At 41.5% G+C, this 14,787-nt stretch overlaps 1 protein-coding gene across 2 annotated transcripts in view; it reads left to right on the top strand.

Annotated features, from left to right (window-relative positions):
- Positions 1–13,198: 13,198 nt before the first annotated feature.
- Positions 13,199–14,787, top strand: part of RASGEF1B (RasGEF domain family member 1B) — a 35,997-nt gene continuing 34,408 nt past the window's right edge. For both annotated transcript variants that reach the window (XM_068542115.1, XM_068542116.1), the window contains exon 1: positions 13,199–13,300. The gene's annotated coding sequence lies outside the window, so the exon portion shown is untranslated. The remainder of the gene's footprint in view (positions 13,301–14,787) is intronic.

A 14,787-nucleotide genomic window follows, 5' to 3' on the forward strand; every position in this document is an offset into this window, starting at 1 on the left:
CCGTGTCCCCTGCATTGGCAGGCAGATTCTCAACCACTGCGCCACCAGGGAAGCCCCAGTCATATATTTTTAGGAAGTTTGGAAGAGCCTGAGGTGTTACAGATGAAAGAGGCTGCTGAATAATGATGATAATTATATTTAATTAACTACTTTTTATTGACTTCTCTGTTCTAGATACTGTACTAATGACTTTATGCGTGTGGTATTATTTCATTTTTTTTTTTTTTTTTAAGTAGAGGGAAGGATTATTTATTTATTTATTTATTTATTTATTTATTTATTTATTTTTGGCTGTGTTGGGTCTTCATTTCGTGCGAGGGCTTTCTCTAGTTGCGGCAAGCGGGGGCTACTCTTCATCGCGGTGCGCGGTCCTTTCACTATCGCGGCCTCTCTTGTTGTGGGGCACAGGCTCCAGACGCGCAGGCTCAGTAGTTGTGGCTCACGGGCCTAGTTGCTCCGCGGCATGTGGGATCTTCCCAGACCAGGGCTTGAACCCGTGTCCCCTGCATTGGCAGGCAGATTCTCAACCACTGCGCCACCAGGGAAGCCCCAGTCATATTTTTTTAGGAAGTTTGGAGGAGCCTGAGGTGTTACAGATGAAAGAGGCTGCTGAATAGTGTTGATAATTATATTTAATTAACTACTTTTTCTTGACTTCTCTGTTCTAGATACTGTACTAATGACTTTATACGTATGGTACTATTTCATTTTTAAAGCAAGCATTATTTTTTTAATTTCACCAATGAGAAAACTGAAGGTTGAATAAACAACTTGTTCAAGTTCACACTGAGCCAGATTTGGAACCAAGCTCTTCCTGTTTCCGTTGTGGGTGATCTTGATCTTTACGCAGCAGCATTGCTCCGCCCCCAAACAGCACCATAACCACTTATGTGGTAAAGGAGAGTGCACGCGCTTTGTATCTACTTCCATTACAGCACTTATTACAATGCAAGCAAACCCACCTAATGCTCATGTGTCTACTCTATAGACTCTGTCCTCCTTGTCCATGATCTTTGGAGTCAGGCCCACCTGGATCCAAATCTTGGCTCTGTCATTTATGAGATGTTTGTTCTTAGGCAATTTTTAAAAATCTCCCTCAGTTTTCATTTCCTCTTCTATGAATATGGACATAATATTAAGTGCCTTATAAGATTGTTATGCAGATTAAATAAGTATCTAGAGAAAACACTTAGCACAGTCCTGGCATGTAGTAAATGCTCAGTAAATGTCTCCCCTTTCCCCACCTTTAAAAAAATTTAATTTAGATGGCTACAAAGGACTTCTGTTTATACAGAGAAACCCCTGATGCTCTGTGATTGCCAATGCTGGATCCTGCAATTGTATCCATTACCTATCAACTTGGCATCAGGGACCATGGCTTTGAATCCCTAAAACCTACAACAGAACTCAACTAGTGTTAAACAAAATGTGTTTGTTAGTATTAAATTATCAGTATGATAGCCATTGTGACTTTATTAAGGTTGTGTCAGGTATTAAAAGTTCCGTCTAGGAACTTAAGATTAAGATATTTTCAATGGGTTTCTAAAATTCAGGCAGAAACAGTTATTTGTAATATATTTTGGGACTATTAAAGTTCAAATGGAACTTTCAGGTAAATGGAATAGTATGAGAAAAATCATAGAAATGGGAAAATGAAAAATTTTTTTCCAGAGAGAGGCAGTGAACTCAATTGGATTCCTATGTATATAAAAGCATAAATAAGAGGTAAGATTGTTGGGAGATTGGATTGACATATATACACTAATATGTATAAAATAGATAACTAATAAGAACCTGCTATATAAAATAAATAAATAAAATTAAATTTAAAAAGAGGTAAGATTGGAAAGTTTGGTTGAAAACCTTCATGCTTCAATATAGCAGACCACCGTCAGTTTTGGAGCAAGTGAACAACTCAGGTTCCTGAGATACCACATATCAGGGCTAGTCTAATCTAGAAGTATACTGTATGTGTATCTGTATGTGTCTTGTTGGGCAGATGCAGGGGTGGCAGTCAAGTAGGTGGTCATTTCTCTAATCTCTGAATGCAATGGGACTGGAAATGGCAAGGGAAAACAAGGGAAATTTGGGGGGTACAAAAACAAGAGGATATAGCCGCTGACTGGCTATAGGCAACCAGCCTGGATAAAGAGGCCAAGCTGGCCTTGAGGTCTCAGGCCTAACTAACTGGGAAAATAAAGGTACCATGATCAGAAGTGAGAGAGTCGTAACAGAGAGCTGTTTCAAGGGATGTGAGAAATGTCCTAATGGAAAAGGTGAGTTTGCTAGACCTCTGCTTTCTTTTAATTAGTACCACCACAACCCACTGATAGAAGCAGGTCATCATAAAGCTGAAGCCTTAAAACTATGAGACCTACCTCTCCTTAACTTAGGTAGCAAAACACCTAACATCCTATGAGCTGATACCTCAGCACAGAGCAAAGGAAAGGGCTTGAAAAGTCTCTCCTGGAGCCATTAGGCACAGACTGGCTTAGAATAGCCCTAGCCTGAAGCTTATGGGTGTTTCCATAGGATCTATATCTCCATCTGCTTTATGGAGTCTGATTGAGAAAAAGGATATAATTGGGGGAAAGTAAGTTTCAGGGAGCTACACAGTAGATCGAAATATTTCACTCCTTTATTTATTCAATAGACATTGAACACCTACTAAATACCAAGTATTGTGAGTACTGTTGGCATTATAGATTAGGTCTTTGCTCGAGTGCATTTTTTAGCCTAATTATTCTATTAGCATTTGTATTCTAAATCTAATTCTAATAGTAAGCACATAAATGGATAAATAAGATAATTTTAGAGAGTGATAATATTCCCCTAAGGTTTTCTTGAAGTGCCTCTTCATTCTTAGAAATGACCTAGAACTTACCTGTCCCGCCAATACTCATGACTGACTCCGAATCCGTCAGGTCTTACTTAAGAGGAATCTTCCCTGACCCTTCTAAGCAGAGCCCCACAGCTCTTCTCCATCCCAGGACTGATCACCATCTGTAGTGATTGGTTATTATTTATTCCCTTGTTTAATGTCTGTCTTGCCCACATGGATGGTAGTCCCATGACGATAGGAATCTCATCTGTTTTGTTTTCTTTGGGTTTCCTTTTTCCAGGGCCTGGCCCATAGAAGGTCCTCAGTAAATATCTGGGGAATTAGGGTGAGCAACCATGCCAGTTTGCCAGGAGCTGGGGGTTTGCCCAAGACATAGGGTTTTCTGGGCTAAAACCAAGTTAGTCCCGGGCAAATTGAGATGGTCAGTCACCCGATATGGAATGCATATCCGTTGGATAAGAAATTAGTCCCCAAAATTCGTCACAGGCCTTCCATCACTGAAGCTGAATGTCAAGTCTTATTAAACCAGACCCAGAGCAGAGGTATCACTATGCCATGGGATGTTTAGTTGCAGTTATTGCCTGTAATGTAGGCCGAGCCTTAGGGGAAAGTGAAAGCAGATCCCTAGGGACTCTTTCAAGCATCATAATCACTATAATAAGACAGACATTGAACTCCAGGGAAAGATAGCCCATAACCATGACCATAACCATAACCAAGTCAGTGGAGTTGGGTCAAGTCCAGCACTTCTGGGCCATCTCAAGCCTCTTGGCCGGCTGCTGAGGTATCCAGATGGAACCGGTCTAAAAGCTGACAATTAAAAACAGTCTTAATATGAAGTAGCATTTGCCAGCTAGAAAACACCTCTGAAATCATATCTCCAATCCCCTCATTTTACAGTTGAGGAAACTAAGAATCTGAGATGTTAACTTCACCAACAGAGAGCCAAGTTCTATAGGATCCTTGTTATTTGTTCCTACACCGACCAGGGTCCCTTTGAAAGAATGGTCACTGCTTTCACTCTACAGGTGAGAAAATGAGTTGCTTCCATTGCTTGCTCTCAACAGGCTGTCCTGTTTTGCATTTTCTTCCTCATTTTGTGTGCTCTGGAACAAGTTCTGCTAGCCTTTTTGCAAATGACTTATTTCAATATACTGGTTGGTTGTCCCTAAAATAACTGTCTAACAGGTTCAAACATTACCTCTTTGTTGAATCATGGGTTGGTTACTCCGAGATTTAGAGTAAAAAAATTCACCACTATGTAAATTGCAGAGAAAGAAAGAAAGAGAGAGAGAGAGAGAGGGAGGGAGGGATGGGGAGGAAGGGAGGGAGGGAGGGAGAGGAAGGAGGAAGGAAGGAAGGGAGCAGGGGGAGGGAAATAAAGAAAAAGAAAAGAAGAGAAAATAAAAGGAAGGAAAGTCTAAAAACTCCGATATAAATTTGTGAAGCCTAATATAGGCACCTCATCAGGCTAGATAGTCCTGGATTTTATGTCACTGTGACATACTTTAAAGTCTTGGTTCTGGCAATATATACAGGTTTTTTCTTCACCAATGGAAAGGCACAGTCCAAAGTACACATTCATTTTTATTTTGTTGTATGTTCTGAATCAAAAAATGACAATTGTCTACCATTAGCCTTAATGCAAGAGCAGGGGCAGGGCTAACCAAAATCGCATCTATTTGGAAGTATTTTCAAAACAGTATGTCCTAGTTCAACTATTTTGGGTGGAAAAGTACAGCTTGTTAGTATCTTGGAAGTTAGAAAGTTTGGGCTCACAACTGCCTTTCGTAACAGCTGGTGTTTGACTTTTAACTTAGGAAGGCAGGGCATTTCAAAGAGAGTTTGTATGAGTTCTTAACTTAAGACAATTGTTTTATTTATCTGGGAAACTTTATCCAGACTAAGACATTTTATTTGAGCTTCCGTTATGAATTTCTTGCTGTGAGAGGTGTTAAATTCATACCTCCACAGAGAAGGCCTTGGTCTTTCTTAGGCTTATTTCCTTACATGCTTTTTCTTCAGAGATAATCTCTTTAAAGTCACAGAGCAACACAGTCTGGGCCAGAAAATTCCTATTTCTTCCAATTCTTTCCAAACTTCACCTCTACAGGCAACAGGCATGTCTTTCCACCTCATTTACTCACCTAAACACATCTCAAAAGCATACACCCTGACTCTCTCAACAGACCTGAAGTAAAGGGACTATTCCACTAGTAGAGATATATTTCCATATATTCAACCTCCATTTTCCTTTAGTTCTTTTATTTTTTTTTAATTAATTAATTTATTTGTTTTCATTTTTGGCTGTGTTGGGTCTTCGTTGCTGTGCGCGGGCTTTCTCTAGTTGCGGCGAGCAGGGGCTACTCTTTGTTGCTTCTCATTGTGGCGGCTTCTCTTGTTGCAGAGCACGGGCTCTAGGCGTGCGGGCTTCAGTAGTTGTGGCACGCGGGCTCAGTAGTTGTGGCTTGCGGGTTCTAGAGCGCAGGCTCAGTAGTTGTGGCTGATGGGCTTAGTTGCTCCGCGGCATGTGGGATCTTCCCGGACCAGGGCTCGAACCCATGTCCCCTGCATTGGCAGGCGGATTCTTAACCACTGTGCCACCAGGGAAGCCCTTTCCTTTAGTTCTTGACTACTCTTGGGAGATAGCTAATTGGAGATAATTATGTGGGTAATTGTAGATTCCAAAATTATCACTAGTTAATTCCAAGCCCTAGAAATATTAGTCATACACTAATGGTGTTAGTCTGTGCAAGATTTGACTTTAAAGCAGGTTTCAGTCAAAAATCAAAGCTCTTTTGTGTGTTTACTCATAATACACATCACAGTCTGAGAGAGTATACACAGCATCACATCAAAAAGCAAGAGGAGGCTAATTTTGATAAACTCTGTGAGATGCATAACATTTTTTAACAAACTTTTCACATATTATACTTTTGTATAGTAGGACAAAATCAAATTTGCCGGACTTTTGATGAACAGTCATACTTTATAAATGTGATTAATCAGTGAGCAGGAAAAGGTAAAACAATAACTTTACCAGTATATATTGCCTTAAAATGTAAGCTTTAAATATAGAAGTTTAAGGTTGTATAACATAGTTAAATGACAACGTCCAATTTTGACCAGAAAAATCTTTTGGTTTTTTTTGGAGAAATTCCCAAAAAAAAAAAAAAAAAAGTATTGACACCTGTGTACCCAACACTCACAAATGATAATATTGAACATTTTGTCATGTCTGCTTTATGTCTTTCTTTATGAAACAAACAAACACTACACATAAAGCTGGAGTCCCCTTTGTCTCCCATCCCCAATCCCACCCCGACCCCTTCCCAGAGACGGACATTCTAATTCAGTGACATAGTTAAACTGTGTGATCTGCTCCATTTGTTTTTGTGCAGAATAATATAATTAGCATTATGTTTTTCCACAGCAATGTTTACATATATTGTACTGAAATGCTGATTTTACTATGAAAACAATGATTAACCATGAGTCAAAGTGTTTGGACATTTTACAAAATTAAACTTCACAGAATTATCTAGAAATCACAACAATGCTATAATATTTATGAAAGATGATACAGTCTTATGAAAGTCAATTATTTTATTACATTAAACAGAAAATACCTTAGGTATATGTTTTCATGATGACAATAGCAAATACTGTTTTTGATCAACATAATTTCTTGAATATAGTTTATGAAGTCTGATTAATAGTCTAGACTATGGTTACTTTAATGATAAAGCAACCAAGAGTTTACTATTTTACTATCTTGACTATTAAATAAAATAAATGATATTAGCAATATTTAGAGAATTCTAATAAAAGCTATTAGCAACACCTAAAGAATTCTCCTTTATCATTTCATCAAGAAGTATTTAGTAGAGAATATTTGTCATAAATATTTGAAAACAAATTGTACTTCTGTAACGTCAAAGTAGCTCCATAAATTTCAGCCCTGCAGGAATAATTAGTAAGCAAAATCATAGTTTTTGAAGTTTTGGGCTTATCATCCAGGCTCTTTGACTTGTGTAACTTTGCTGTTATCTTGTTGGATGGCCTTAGAGAGATCATTTAATCTCTCTAGGATTCAATTTCCTCAACTCAAAAATGCCTTGGTTGGTGGCATTGGGGTGGGGAAAGATGAAAGAAGATGATCATTAATATTTCTCCCAGCTCTAAAATTTTATTATTCTATTATTCATTTTCTCCCTCCCACTCAGTGTTCTAGGACATAGATTGGTAATTAGTCAAAACTGAGGGGACCTTCTAGCAAAATAATCAGACTTAACATTGAAGGCTATAAGAATTTGAAACAGAAAAACCTTTTCTTAATTCATTATAAGATCAACTCACTCACAAGAAACCAGACAAAAACTGCTAGAAAGAGAAATGAGAACTAGAGAAATATATGTGTATTTACTATTCACTGTAAAGATTTTACAGGATAAAGAATATTTATCCAAAGAAACTCATGTTAAATATAATTGAATTTCCACTCAAAAGAATGCTACATTGTATCAAAATAATGTGTTTAAGGTTATGAAATATTTTGAATATAGTTATGAAGTCTGATTAATTTCTAATTAATTTCTTTGTATAGAAAAAATAAGTCACTATGCATTATATAATCAATGATGATAAGACTGTCTCATAACCTTATGATCAGTTCAAGTACTATTATTTCTCAATATCAATATCCCTCCTGAGTTTATTACAACTAATTACTTTGTAAGAGTAAGTAAAAATTGGCAAATGAGCAAAACAACGATGCTTATAAAGGAAAAATAATAAATTTGCTGTTCAACAGTTCTTGTCTAGTATAAATGAACATATGGTAACTTTGTACATCTTCTTAGGGGACGGTGATGAAAACCTACTATATCTGTTGTGGAATTTCCTATGCAGTTGTTACATTCTTTTGTACAACTTTAAGATCTGGTAGACAAAAAGTGACAGTGAAAGAGGATCACCTAGATGTGTAGCAGAAACTTCCCTGAACTTATCTTTTCTAGTCAATTCCCTTCTATTTAGTGGTATCTTCTTAGCAAATCTAAATGAATGGCTCTCTATAATATTTTTAGTGATCCCAGGAAAGGAAAATATATGCCTCTGTAATGACTACCATTAGAACTGATTGACCCTCACAGACCCAATATTCTCCCTAAATGAGACAATGATGTGAAAGAACACTGTAAATGATAACAATTGTTAGGAATTATTATCGAGGAGGCCATTCCAAGGCTGACCCAATCATGTGTTTCATCACAAAAATTCCTCCTAAGTGGCAGGGTTCATTCTGTATTTATGAAGGGCCCAGGACTCGGAATCTTGAATATCTAAATTTTCATGTCTGTCGTTCATCATACTTCTTTCAAGTTCCAGGGAAAGGTATGAATAGAGGTCAATGTCAAACACATACACACTTTATTACTATGAAATCCCAACACGGCCCCCTCGTAAGCTAGGTTGGCCCATGGGCAGAATCCCTTTTACTCAGGCTAGAATGAGGAAGAGGGCATGAAACCAAAGCATGCCAAGCAGCTTCCTTCCCCCTTTCACCCTAGGCTCTCAGATGATGAGGAAAGGGAAGTCAGGGAAAATCATGCTAAAAAGCAAGGGAATATAAGGGGTTTTCTCTAAGGTCTAGAGCCAGGCTGGTCTAACTGACCTAACACCCCATCATACCATTGCAGCCACGTGGGAGAGAGAGCCCAAAGAGAGAGGATCCCAAGAAATGGAACCCAGATCACAAGAAATGAGACCTCTGGCTCCAAAATATCTTTGTCTCTACCTAGCCACACCGCTACAGTATTTCCTCCTCCTCTGTGAAAGGGGTGGGGCTGGGGGGAAAATCATGCATTTTTTTTTTTCTTCCTCTTCCTTTAAATCTATTCTCTGTGCAAAAGCAACTGCTTTTTTCTTTCTTTTACATAAAATAAATACTTTGGTATCTGTGCAGTACTTAGGTATTATAGGGTTTATTTCTTACCGGTTTAAAAAAAATAATTGGGTTTGTGTGTTCCAGAGAAGCTGTGATTAGTTCAGAGATGCTAAAGGGCAAGTTAACCAGCTACAAAGTTATATTTACATACCTTGCTTAGGAATTGTTCAATGATTTTCTCAAAATTGCATCTGATCATTCTTCACGTTTTTGTTTTATGAAATTCTTGTAATCTTTTATTGAAATACACGGGAGGCAATATACATCATACTTATAAAAAATGGGTTTGTCTTCCTTGGCTTTGAAAGTGAGAAGTTTGAGGCTGCGGTCTAGATTGGCTGTTGATAACTAGTGTGACCAATGCCTTCATTTCCTGCCATTTATAAACTGGGGCTAAGATTCAGTATCCTTGGACTCTTCATCTTCATATTTCAGAGTGACACTAAGAAACTAAATGAAAGAGAATACATGGAAGTGTTTTGGAGAGTTACTTGGCCATTTCACAAGGCCCTTTATGATCCAGAGAGAAGGAATTCAATACCAAAAAAAGCTGCTATTCTACTTGGAGCATCGTTAATGTTTTTCTTACCCTGAAGCCTTGATCCATTCCCTTATACTTTTCCCTCTTTAGTCCTATCTGGTGTCTGAAGCCTCATTCCTCTTTGATAGGACAGTTTTTAAATATTTGAAGGCCGTTATGCTTTGTGAGATTTTCATTTAAAGTTCTTGTGTCTTCAACTGCTGAGCTGGCACTCCACAACTACTAAGCCCGTGCACCCTGGAGCCCAAGTTCCGCAGCAGGAGAGGCCACCGCAATGAGAAGCCCGCCCACCGCAGCGAAGAGTAGCCCCCGCTCGCAGCAACTAGAGAAAAGCCCATGCACAGCAATGAAGACCCAATGCAGCCAATTAATTAATTAATTAATTAATTAATTAATTTAATTAAAAAGTTCACACTGACCTTTAAAAAAGTCTACAACAATCTCTTCAAAAAAAATAAAGTTCTTGTGTCTTAAGATCATAAATCACAAATAATGATATTAAACTTGCATCTGAGACATAATAAACGCTGCTTTGCAATGACAAGAACTGACCTCTGGTTTAAGTACATATATCTACTAGTTTTAACAGCAATGAAAAGACTCTGGTTTAATTTAAATACACATATCTACTAGTTTTAACAGCAATATCTTGGACATATAAAATGACCAAGAGGTAGAGGATTTTTTTCAGACATTATTTCAAAAATCTTACAGTAATTAAATCCATTTTGTAGAGTGAGAAGACGGGAACATTGGAATCAGAGAGATATGGGTTTAATTCATGGCTTCTCCAGCTGAATGGCCTTGGCAGTTATTTACCTTCTTAAGCCTTATTCCCTTATCTCAGAAATGGAGAAAACAGTACCTATATCTCTCAGAGTTTTAGTGAGGATGAAAGAACATGTAAGCAAAAACCGTAACACAAATATGGTGAAATACTCAACAGTGAGTAAACGGAGTGAACAACATCAATATATGTCAACATGGGTGGATGATCAAAATCAAAAGTTAGAGAGAAAACAGTGAGAAACAGAATGAGACAGATTGCACAATAACATTTAGATAAGTATACTCTTGTGCTCACATAAAACAATACGCCATTGTTCATGAAAGGCGGATCGAAAAACTCACACTAAATACAGTGTGAAGGAGTAAGTGCCTTTGGGATGGTGAAAAGGATCTTAGATGGGAAATGAAAGAAAGTGAAATAAAAGGAAGAACGTTGGACATGGATCAGTCATGACAATTGTTCTAATTTTGTGAACCTCAGGTCCAAGAGGAAAGGAGAAGAAAACTAATGTTCAGCACAAAGCCGGCCACATAGCAGAAGCTCAATACAAGTGGCTATTTTTATTACTGGAGTAAGGTCTTACTCAGCAGGGGTTTATTTGCATCTATTTGACCAGTGTTACTGAGCTTACCAAGATTTACAGAGACAAGCGTTGAGCCAATGGAGTCAAAAGACCAGAAAGAAACTACGACAAGTAAAGAATAGACAGAATATCTTTTCATGATAGAGAATACTTAATACATACTCATAACAGCTATTATTTACTGAGTGCTTACCATGGGCTAGGCATTAATTAATTAAGTAAGTAATCCAACCAACATGTACTTATTGAGTGTTTATTGTGCGTGAGACACTGTTCTAGACGTTGGAAATACAGCAGGAAGACAACAACTACAATGACAACAGACCTGGCTCTTCTGGAGCTTATATTCCAGTGAGGGGAGGGAGGGAATGATCAGTAAAAGAGACAGTATGTTAAATGGTGGTACAAGGCCTATGGAGGAAACAACGCATCAGGAAAGGGAATGACGAGATGGAGTGGGGATGATGAGACTGCAGTTGTTAAGTAGGAAGGTCGGGGAAGGCTTCTCTGAGGGACACCGTTCCAAACTCATTTTGTGTATTATCTCTTTTAATCTTCTTCTGTGAAGAATCTGCTTTTCTAAACCACGATTGCTGTTTCTCAGATGAGTAAACGGGGGCCCAGAATCTGTCCGTGCATTTTCTAAGGTTTGATCGCTGGCTAAGTGATAGAGACAGAGTTAGGGTTTGAGCCACCTAACTCTGGAGCTGTCTCCGTATATATTATCTCTCATATAGGGAGATGGAAGGGGTCCTGGGGGATCGGCCAGAATGGGGAGCAGGAATGTGGTTTGGTAAAGCATTGAATGAACAGTCTCACGGTATCCATTTTATATTTTTGAGAAATTAAAATAAACATCTTTTGTTTTGGTGGGAAAAAAAACTTCAGAATGTAAAACTGGGCAAAATCTTCTGGGCTGGTGGGTGTAACTGGAGGTTACAAAGGACATGTCAAATATTTCCATTAAGAAATCATGATTTAGTCCAAGTCTTAATTTATTGCTACAGGACCAGGAACCTCAAGATTGTCAATGACTTGCCCAACCTCATAGGGCTTGTTTGTTGCAGAACCAGGGTGGAAAACTGAGCTTGAAAGACTAGCCAACCAGCACAACCACAACAGCTGGGCTGGGCAGAGCCACCCAAGCCTTGGTGCTTTACTCTGAACAGCTGGACCCGCCAAGCCTTCTTGGTCTTAGGGCTCCTTCTTCAAACTGTTGAGAAGCTCAGATAGGTGAGAGTAGACAACGGAGTCACAGGAGACCCATTTACAGAAGAGAAGGAGGGAGTATAATTAGGCAAAGAGAAGTGAGAGGAGGCACAGATGAAGAAAATAAGGGGAGGAATCAGCTAAGAATAGGCAAGGTGAACTTCATGCTGTTTGCAACCCAGCAAGGAGGAGGCGGGAGGGAAGATGGAGCAGGGACAAAAAGAGTCCCTCTATCTCAGTAATCCTAATTATAGCCCTACAGGATAGGTATGAAGAGTGTTGTTTTACACATGGGAAAACTGAAGCTCAGAAAAGCTACTTTACTTACTCAAGGTCACATGGCAGGCAAGAGAGGCTCCTGATGATTTAAGATTTTGTTCTTTCCTTGCGTCTCTTTCTTCCCTTATTTGTTTTCATCGTTTCTTCCCTCCAGCCTCTTTTTATTCGTACAAATTTTTATTAGAAAAAAGTTTTACCGTTTTTCCTTTAATAGTTATCAAGTATCCAATGATAGAGCATGCGGTTACCGTGACAGCACAGCCTTTACTGAGGTCAGACCTCCCCTCTTTACCTCCAGAAACATATTTCACAGCAGTTTTCCCTTCTTTGTGGAACTTGTTAACTGCCGCAATTTTACATTTTGTTTGGGTGACCATTTGCTTAACGTTTGTCCACCACTTAACTGTAGGCTTCCTAATGGCAGGGACCAGCCTGGAGTGTGCCCCCAGCGTTTGGCACAAAGCCTAGCACTCAGGCTTCCTGTAAATATTTGCTGAGCGAATGTTCTTGTGGTTTCTCTCAGCTTTCTTCTGAAAGTTAGACGGACAGTAACCTCTAGCTCATAATTATGTTAATAGATACTGTATAACAAGTCGGGCCGGTATTTACAGGTAGCACACAGGTAAATGAACACACACAGGCATACACATGACTGCACAAACAAGCCCCCAGCAGGTGCCCTCAGGAGGAAACGCACGCCGTCCGAGCGAGCCGAACCAGCGTAGTTAAACACGCCTGCGCCGGGCTCCGCCGGCCTCCGCAGCGTGGGAGGACAACCCGCAGCCGAGCCACTGGAGTCCCGGGCCTCCGGGGACGCGTGGGCTGGCCGCGGGCGCCGGGGGCGGTGGCGGAGTGGGCGGTGAGCTGCGCCGTGATTGGTCCGCGGGGGCCGGCAGGGGGCGGGGCTGGCGGCGGGGGCGGGCTCTCGAAGAGAAGGGGGTGTGCGCGGCGGCGGCGGCGGCGGCGACGGCGGCAGTAGTTTCAGTATAAACAAGGCACCCGACTGGTTGGACGGAATATTTTGCGCGCTTTTGCTTCCTCTCCTTTGGTTGCGTTGGTGGGCACGCGGAAAACAGCCGGGAAGCCGAGGACCCCGGGTCCATCTGCAGGTGGGTTGTTCCCTGGTCAGCAGTTCTCACGGGAGAAACCGGAGCCAGGCAGCGGGAACACGCCACCCTGCTGCGCGCTGCGCTCTCCCAGGCGGCCCGGGAGCTGCGCGCGGAGCAGCCCGGATCTCTGACTGCTCCCCGGCTGCCGGTGCCCCTGGAGGCGGCGGGAGATTCCGGCCAGCGAGCGCTCGCTGGTACAGAGCGTCCCGCAAAAGCGGGGGAAGTGGGGAGTCCTCCTGCCTGGCCGCCGAGGGCGTCTGGGGCCGCTCCGGGAGCGGACACGGTGCCAGCAGGTGCGGGCCCCAGCCGCTGGGGCCCGGGCGAGGACAGGCTTGGGTTTTGCTTCGCTTCTCTCGCCCCGATCCGGCAGCCAGGCCTTCTGTCTCGAGATCTTGGTACAGTTTTTGAGGATTTGTCTGAGTTCTAGTCGCTTTCATCCTTTCTTCATCCTTTTTTCCCTTCCTGTGCACAGCTAGGTTGTTTCCTTCTACTTCTTGGCTAGTTTTCGTGAGTGTGTGTGGGGGTGGGTGGGCAGGTGGGGGTCCTGCTTATTTTTGGTGACGGAGCCTTATAATCTAAGGTCTGACTCTCAGGAAGAGACAAGGGAACAGAAGTCACGTGCTCGCCACTGACGAGGTGATATTCTTTCCTTTCTCCGTTCACCTGGTAACTTGGGACACAACGTGTCGCCTTGCTCTTGCCTGAGCTCAGGTGAGTCGTCTCAGGTCACCTGGCCGGGCGATAATAACGTGAACTGTGGGTACGTGGGAGCCTCTCGGGCTGCTAGCGGGGGGAGGCTCCTCTCTCTAGGGGAACCGGGGAAACAACTTAAGTGCTGTACAAGCGGAACAGGGCGGAACAGGGGGGCTGGAGTGTAAGTGTGTGTGTCTGTCTGCGAACCACTGGAGTGTTGATTCCCACCTTACCCCAACCTGATCCGCGCAGCTCAGGCGAAAGCAGCGTAGCTAGGTCCTCTGACAGTGCGGAGGGCGGCACAAGTGTAGTAAACCGCAGGAGGGGATCTCTAGGGAGCCACTTTCTCTTCTGAATGTAGATGTGTCCGTCTTCGCCGACGAATTCGGTGGGTATAGTGTGTATGGATGAATATGCACAGAAATTTGTGTATGTGTGTTTGGGCAGAAGGCGTCTCCAAGGAGTTCTTCGTCAGCAGCACCATGTGACGATGGCCGAGGACCGCTGGTGTGCGTAGATCTATATTTAGCCCTGGATGATCTCTAATGGCCGAGGGAGGGTCTCTGAACTGAGTTCATAAAGGGGAAGAGTTCAGGGATCAGGGTTTTGCACTCTTGAATAATGTCTGGTACAGTCATTCTCAGATGGGGTGAATAATTTTTCTTTCCTCCCGAAAACAGTAGCTAGAGCTTGGCATGTAATAGCTGTGTCTTAGTTTAAAACATGGACCATGGTGATAAGCCTGTGCTAAGAAACAAGGAGGTTACAGTTAACCAGAGTATATGACTGATTGG

This window comes from Eschrichtius robustus, chromosome 4 (assembly GCF_028021215.1).
Source record: "Eschrichtius robustus isolate mEscRob2 chromosome 4, mEscRob2.pri, whole genome shotgun sequence".
Lineage (NCBI taxonomy): Eukaryota > Metazoa > Chordata > Mammalia > Artiodactyla > Eschrichtiidae > Eschrichtius > Eschrichtius robustus.